The sequence below is a fragment of the Myotis brandtii genome, unplaced genomic scaffold (genome assembly GCF_000412655.1).
Source record: "Myotis brandtii unplaced genomic scaffold, ASM41265v1 scaffold9, whole genome shotgun sequence".
Lineage (NCBI taxonomy): Eukaryota > Metazoa > Chordata > Mammalia > Chiroptera > Vespertilionidae > Myotis > Myotis brandtii.
In genome coordinates, this window is record NW_005371693.1 from 267289 (window position 1) to 276186 (window position 8898).

General features: G+C 38.4%; 1 long non-coding RNA gene across 1 annotated transcript in view; it reads left to right on the forward strand.

The window, feature by feature from the left end:
- LOC106724593 overlaps positions 1-4613 on the forward strand; it is a 5655-nt gene extending 1042 nt beyond the window's left edge. The window contains exon 2 of the long non-coding RNA XR_001360440.1: positions 2985-4613. This is a non-coding gene — a long non-coding RNA (uncharacterized LOC106724593). The remainder of the gene's footprint in view (positions 1-2984) is intronic.
- The last annotated feature ends 4285 nt before the right edge of the window (positions 4614-8898 follow it).

The window sequence follows — 8898 nt, forward strand, 5'->3', positions numbered from 1 at the left end:
CCAGCCCAGCGCCCAGCTGCCGGCGCCTCCTCTCCTTCGGCTGTGCCCGCCCCGCCCTCCAGCCTCGCTCTTTACAGGTTCTTCCCTCCCCGCTGTGGCGACCAGAAGGGGATGGGACACGCTTCGGGTGCGCTGTTCGGGGAGGAAGGGGCGCTGAGCTCGGGCCCACACTGGCTGATGCGAGGAAAGGAGAGGGGGGACTGAGACCACATGATTCTCTAGCTAGACAAACTGAAAAGCGAAAACGATCCTTCAGTGGGAAGGATCAAGGTCACCCTGTGAAGAGAACTTCACCTATTTTGTCTGTTTTTACACTAGAAAGGACTTGTGAATATCTTTGTTTTAGAATTACCTGTCTGGGAAGGTTTGGGTACAATTCTGTGCCTTGGATAGTCTTTCCCAGGTGGTGTCTGACCTGGGATTTTGATTTTCTATCTGCACACTGTTGTTTTATTTATAATGTCCAAAGTTGCCCTCTCTAAACTGAGCCCTTGAAGTTGTAATGGAATGTCGTGACAGTGCATGTGTCATTTTACGACTTTTGTGCTTCGCTGACATGATTGACAATCATGCTGAGGATAATAGGGTGTGCCCCCCTATACTTAATAGAATTCTTTTTTTAAATTCATGTCAGAAATTACATGTCTGGTTACCGATACTATATTACTATTACAGAGCTATTCCCTCTCAATCATGACACTAAATGATTAAAATGTGCTTGGCTAAGGCTTTTGTTGCTTTAACAAACTAGGACCAGTGAGCAATAAAACAGAAATACTTAAAAAAATATGTGTGTGTGTGTGTGTGTGTGTGTGTGTGTGTGTGTGAGAGAGAGAGAGAGAGAGATTAAAAAGGTAGGGAAAAAAAAGAAGCCAAGCCTTGGATCAGCAGATTTCTGGTCATAGAAGGATAGAGTGTCAGCTGAAAAGGACCTTAGATTCCTGCTAGTTCCAAAATTTTATTTATTATTTTAAAAAACATTAAAAAATTCTCACCTGAGGATATTTTGTATTGATTCTACAGAGAGGGAGAGGGAGGAAGGGAGGGAGGGAGGGAGGGAGGGAGGGAGAGAGAGAGAGAGAGAGAGAGAGAGAGAGAGACACACGTATTGATTGGTTGCCTGACTCTCAAATGCGCAAAGGTGGAAACCTTGGTTTGTGCCCTGACCAGGAATTGAGCGGTGACCTTTTGGTGTATGGAAGGGTGCTCTAACCAACTGAGCCACACCAGCCAGTACTCAAACTTTTTCCTTCTTTCTTTGTTTTTTTTCTTTTAAATTCTTTATTGTTGAAAGTATTACATGAGTCTCCTTTTCCCCCCATTGACCTCTCCCTGGCCTCTCCCACCCCCAGCACATGCCCCCAACCTCCTATTGTCTGTGTCCATGGGTTATGCTTATATGCATGCATACAAGACCTTTGGTTGATCTCTTACACCCCCCATCCCCCCGAAAAACCAAGGCCCAGCAGGGTTTGGTGACTTGATTAATTCACATTGCTGCTTGTGCTGGGAAGCCAGATATGGTGATTCTTTCTCTTAATCTATGTGAACTCAGCAAAGCAAATGCACACACCTTATAAGGGTAAAATATAGTCCATTAAAATGAGCCCCTTTCCCCTATTGCTAATATCTAACAGCATTGAACTGACCCTTAGGCCAGGATCATCCAACAGAGATGCTGCCACCTCTTAGAAGAGTCTAGCCAGGGAGGTTGAAGGTGGATGGGGCTTCAGAAGTGCTGGCTCACCCTGCCATCATGTAGTAGGTGTTCATTGTATATTTCCCTGGCATGTAGTAGGCGTTCACTGCATATTTGCTACTAAAATTTGGAGGAAAAATGTGTTTATGGCTGGGAACAAGCCGTTAGAGCTGGATCAATGACCATCCTCCTACCCCATCAGCTCCTCTCTGCAGACTGTCAAAGAGAAACCTCCTAGTTCAAAATGCCTTCCTCCTGGCTCTTCTCCAGCCATCCTTACACAGCCTATCACATCAAGAAGAGATGGCAGACTGCCAACGGCTACAGTGCCTAGGAGATAGTAAACCCATTCATTCCCCATTGCTGGCTTTTCATTGACTTTTGAGAAGGAGGCTAAGTAGGTATTGGGGCTCAAGGGAAATTCACATGCCCTTTTAATTTCATCAATACTAGTTAGTGGCTTTAAAAAGAAATTCCAAATAATGACGATTATGTGCTGAGTACCTATATACCAGTCATCGTATGAGCACTTTGGATGCACTGTTCTCTTAATCCTCATAACAATCTTATGAGTTAGATATTATATCATCATCCTCATCTCCTCTATTTTAGAGATGAGACTAACCAGGCTTAGAAGGATCATGCAGCCTGCTCAAGATGCCACAATTGATGAAGTACCAGAACCGGCATTCATCTCAGGCTGGTGTGAAATAGGCCTCAAGCCCTGTTGAACACTGCTTCCATTCCAGAGCCATGTCCTCTGTTTTCTGCTTCTCTCTCAGGATAGCTGGTCTCGGGGACCAGTGCTACTCTACTATTTTATTTTATTTTATTTTATTTTAATATTTATTTATTTATTTATTTATTTACAGAACTACATATTTTATAACTATGTAGTCCTGCAATTGCAAACTCATTAATTGGAAGACTAGATTTTTTAAAAAACAATATTCATCATGTCTCTAAAAGGTTTTATTTTTAATATCATCTGAAAGAAAAAATTCCATATCTATTCTTGATACGTACTAGGTGTGAGGGATACCTCTGGACCTTTTTGACTCCAGCATCCTGTCTAGCCAGCCTTCTCCTTTCCCAGCTTACAAAGCATTTTCTATCAGACATTATCTCTATTTTACAAACACGGCTGCTGCTCAGAAGTGCTCCACACCTTTGTTTCCTGGAAGAGGAAATGGCATTTCCTGGAGCAGACTGCTTGTGGGTGGTGAGGTTCCATATTACGTTAAACACACCGCACTTTCAGTCGTGTGCTTCTTGCCTCCTTCAGTGTCTGCCCGAATTTCCTGGAATCGTGCTGAACACAGACCAGAGGGCAGCTGTGCCAGTTCACTGCAGCCGGGAAGACATGGTTCCTGCTTTGGATCCAGAGCTAAGGGATAAGGGACTCCCAGGAATCTGGTCCCTGGAGATACCACAATCCATCTTCCTTCAACTTGGGATTTGCAAAAGGAAGCCTCAGACATCACGTGGCCATCATTTTAGACCTAATTGACTTTTGTGCCCTGGCTCCCAAAGAGACCATGTGGCTCTTGCACCCATCTGTGGATTGACTTTTTATGAAGGATTTAGGATAGAAATTAAAAAGAAAATGTTCTTATTATGAGCCTCAATTTGGAGAAAGATGATACTTGGGGAGAAGTAGGATATGACAAACAGATCATTTAAGCACTGGATTGTATAATAAGGACACTTCTCTCTCTGCAGAAGTCACCACTCCAAGGGAATCAGATTGGACTATTTCATGAGGAGTTTGGCTCCCTGGCTGTCCACTTTTCCAAAGACCAGGAAGAAGTTGTTTTTAACATGGGCCACCTGAAGCCTCAGAAGAATCAGCATGGCATTAGAAGACAGCGATCTACCTTAACCAAAGACACTCGAGAAAATGTGGAGTCTAGGGTAAAATGGTTCAGAAATTGTCAAAATTATTCTAGAAGCTATGGTTAAAAGTGACAGAGGTGCAGACAAAACACAGGTATTTTAAATTCACAGCTTGGATAAGGGAAAAGGAGTTTTTGTTTTTTTCCTCTTCAATCCAGTTTAGGCTTTCAAGTGGGAAAAAAGGATAATTAAAAGTTAGAAATTGTTAATGCCAGCAGATAGCTCTAAACCTGAAGCAAAAATTGGCCCTCCCTTGGGGAGTAAATAAACTTGTATTATTATTGATAATGAGGTATCAACTCTTCCAGGCCATGAGGGGGAATGGTAAAAGGTGAATGCAAATCTCACTCTGAGGTGAAAAAGAAAAATGTTCATAATATGATACTTTTGAAAGTTCCATTGTTATACATGCTTAGTAATATTAAGCTAATTTAAAAATCTTAGGCAAGGTAAGGGAGGTAGATACTCTATTTTCATTTAAGAAAGAGATAATGAGTGAACCTGATACTGTCTAATATTTATTGTGTGTTTAGGACGTGTATCAGGGCATAGTGTTAAACAGTTAACTTTGATTATCTCATTTGATTCTTAGACAAATCCCTTGAGATGGGTAATATCCTCTTCATTATATAGATGTACTAGCTGAGTCTAGAGGTCAAACAAATGACTTCACCAGGCTCACAGAGCCAGTAAGTGATGGACTTCAGTCTGTTGACTCCCAGATCTGTGACTTTTGTCATCATACACACAGAAAAAGATAAGAGCTGAAATTATAGCCTGACGCTTGAAACAGTAAAAGAATTTTGTGTTTGTCAATGTCCTGATTAATAAAGTATTCTAAGAAGAGTTAACACATGTATAGAAAGCCAATTTGTGAAGTATAATGTATCAAAATGTGCATTTTCTAATACAACCATAGAATATAAAACAAAATTTAATCTTTAATGATGCTGAACATGTAGAGCTTATTTTTTTCCTGAGTACCAATTATTATTACATTATTAAAGAATCAAACTGAGCATGAAAGTCTTACTTTTATTATTTTTTTTAAAAGGAATTATAAAAACACAGTATTGTTACTTTGTGGCTTCTGCCATTCTAAAGGTGTTGATTATTTTTTAAGTCATGGCTAGCAATTAAAGAGATACTAATTAAAACATACCTATCTGAATCAGATAGTGAATAACATTTTCAGTGTTGTTTTAACATAGATACAAGTTAACATAAACATGTGGTATGTTTGTAAGTTTTAAGGGTAGATAAAATCAGAACAAAAGAGGATGGCCTAATATTTCTAAGGATTGGCAGTTATAGTGCAGAATTGGTTGAGTTCGGTGATATTAGCATAATGAGTACGGCCCAACTGGATATAAAATCTTGTCTGAAATTAAAGAGATATAATTAGATAGAGTTACACTTTTTAGTGATTCTCTTCTACCAGTGGAAAAGCAAGAACAACCTGAGTTCAAAAGACTGAACATTTTGATGAGAAATCCTCCCCAGGAAGGATTAATAAATCTGAGATTTGATCTGTGCATCCAGGAGGAAGCAATCAAGACAAAATGTTCTTTCATATTTACAAATTTTATTATTGCAATTACCCATGGATTTGGAAATCTACCAATGAAGGCACATTACTTTAGAGTAAACTACTATATATCTCAATCGTTTTTTAAAAGGCAAATATCACACCTGCTCCTCATTAATCCCTTCTCCTTCAATCCATGCCCTTCAAACATATACTATTTATGGTTTTATTCTGACACATACACACACACACACACACACACACACACACACACACACACACACACACACACACACACACACACACACACACACACACACACACACACACACACACACACACACACACACACACACACACACACACACACACACACACACACACGGAGGGGATTTTTTTCATTTTACAAATGTATGGTGGACTACATGGGATATTCTATCAGGTTTCTTCCAGCTATAAAGGATTTAGAAGAAATGTTAATTAAAAGAAGGTTTTAACTTCAACAATGAGGAATGTAACATAATTTGCTTCTACTTGTACTCGTTGATAATTTGATATGTTCTCTGGTATGAAAATTTCAAATATTCTCAAGGAAGCCATTCACTGATGGCTCAGGAAAACACTGAAAATCATTACTCTCTTCTTGGTGTACAGTTTTCCTGACTGCATCATAGTTTCAGCCATTCACTTTATTATGATTATTCTTTTTTGTTAATCGTCACCTGAGGATATTTTTCCATTGATTTTTAGAGAGAGAGTGGAAGGGAGGGGGAGAGACACAGAGAGAAACATCGATGTGAGAGAGACACATGATTGGTTGCCTCCCATATAACCTCTACCAGGGCTGGGGATCAAGCCTGAAGCTGAGGTTCATGTCCTTGGCTAGAATCGAACCTGGGACCCTTCAGCTGTGGGCCGATGCTCTATCCACTGAGCCAAAACTGCTAGAGTCAGTCATTCACTTTAAAGTAAAAATTTTCTGGAACAAAATATAAGGAATTTCTTTTTCTCTCAGTCGTGAGAACAATGGCCTAATGAGGCTCCATTGACCAAACTTGGCTGTTGGGTGAATAGTTAGGGGTACTCTATTGCAAGGTCAGGTTTTATCCCCCATCCCAAGCATTTTACCCCTAAAATGTTAGTTTTTAGCTCCAAATGATAACCCCCGAGACTGGTTATTTCTTCAAACTTATATTGGCTTACTAGTATATGTTGTAAATAGATTCAAGCTGTTTTTTGTTTTGTTTTCTTTTGCTGTCACTAGGCAGAGTTACAAAAAAAAGAAGTAAAACTCTATATTTGGGATTCAGCATATCATTTGGAGAGCAGATGTTTTATCTACATCACACACACACACACACACACACACACACACACCTGAATTATCCAGTACATGACTAAAATGTACTCTGATGATTAAAGAAAAATATGTAATATTTACATAATCAGATTAACAGCTTATATCTGTACCTTTATGCAACATTTAAAATAATGAAAAACAAGTTAATCTTTTCACACCTCATATTAGAACTTGATGGAGATGATATGCTCAAAAAAATCAAAGGTATGTGGTATATTTGAAATGGAAAAATATGCTTATTTTTCTAAATAGATTACAGATGTCATGCATTGTTTCACAAATCTTTTCCTCTTTAAAATTAATAAAAGGGGAGCTGTTCTTATTACATCTTGACAATTTCATAGGGAAGACTGAGTAGATAAAACCTCTAGATTTCTATAAACTTTATGCTGTATTTTGAATAATCAATTACCCTTCATGGACATTTGTATCAAGTTTTTTTTTGTTCTTGTTGTTGTTTTACTTATATGATCTTATTTATCCTCATAACACTCCTGGAAATATGGGTGCAGTTAGTCACACTTTACAGATGAGAACATGGAGGCCCAGAGTGGATAATTAACTATTCTGAGATCACATAGCATGTGAGTGGCGGAGCCAGAACCAGAAGCCAGGTGGACCTTATTCAGACCTATGCAGAACTGTATTTAGAGAATTCTGGTCACCAACTACAGAGGCTAAAAATAGGGGTCATATTCTGCATGCAGATTGTGAAAGATAATGTTTATTATTGCTTCTATGATAAAAGTTATGCATTCACTTCCACTCATGCACTCACACATGCCCAGACACATCTAGAAATTAGAGAAAAGTAAAAAGAGAAGGAAGATTACCTATAATTCCATAACCCCAAACCAGTAATATTTAGTATATTTCCGTACATTCTTTTATCTATACATAATTTTGAGAATTATTTTATTTTAAAAATAACTTTTATTTGTTGCCTGATTGTAAAATAATGAGACGTCATCATAGAAAATTTGAAACACTCATAATCTCAAAATATAAAGAGAACTGTTAATATGTTGATTTCTTATCCTGGTCATGGCTGAGAGCAAGTGTCTTGAGACTGAAGCTGAAATTAACTACTCACACAATTTGTACTTTACGACCTTCAGCAACATTTAAAAAAAAAGTTTGACTTTTTACTTAATTTCTTTCTTTTTTAAAAAAATATATATTTTATTGATTTTTTACAGAGAAGAAGGGAGAGGGATGGAGAGTTAGAAACATCGATGAGAGAGAAACATCGATCAGCTGCCTCCTGCACACCCCCTACTGGGGATGTGCCCGAAACCAAGGTACATGCCCTTGACTAGAATTGAACCTGGGACCCTTCAGTCTGCAGGCCGACGCTCTATCCACTGAGCCAAACCGGTTAGGGCTTTACTTAATTTCTTGATGTTCTGTTTTTAAAGAAAATACAAATTTGATTTTTTGAATGTTCTGGTTGCTCTTAATAGGACTAGTTACTTTGCTTTTTCCCTAAAGCACAAAAATTACTTCTACACAAAAAACCTTAAAAATGAATAATGATATTGTTCACGTCTGCCCTTATAACTTCCCAGATGGCTTAATTTTCCCCCCCTCAAATATAACTTGCCCTTGTTCAGTGAAAGAAAACCATCAACTCCCTGTCATACACTTTTAACGAGAGGAAAAGCCTTTGGTCAGGCTGAAGCAATTGACATTGACTTGTCAGATTAAATAAATATATTTGTATGTTCCATACATTTGGGAGGGCTGCTGAAATGTGGATTAAACTTTAACCACACTAAGAATGTTTCTCTTTGAGCAAAAAATAAGAAAGCTGTTGCTTGGGAACTTTTATGTCATGTGACCTACCCTGCCCAGGGAACCTAACAAGACTTCAAAACGTTAAGAACTTAAAAGCCTTCTGGGTAGAAGATTCAAGGTGCAACAACTTAATTACCAACCTTCCACTTCTCCCAGGAATGTGGTGAGGAGCAGAGCTAAAGAAACTGAACAATAAATAAAAGAGCCTTTAAATGTAGGTTCTTGAGGTTACTAAGGCCTTTTACATGTTCCATAGTGTAAAAGCATTACAAAGAAATCTTTTTAAAAAACCACACCTATTGTACATGTATTTACTTACTTTTTGCAGATTCACATTTCTCTTTACCTTGTAATTTCATTGGAATGGAATGGAGATTTCTTCCATGGTTCTGAACTTAATTTTTTCCTTTGACTTCTCATTTAAGAAAGTTTCAAAAATTTCATGATCTTCTTTGTAACACATTGGCCATGGTGAGTCCATTATGTACATTATGGGGAGAATATGGAGAAAGTAGAATTCTCATGCAAATCAGTACATCTTTGGAAACGGATTGGCAGTATTTACTAAAGCTGAGCAGATGAATCCCTTGAGAGCCAGGTATCCCGTGCATACATAAT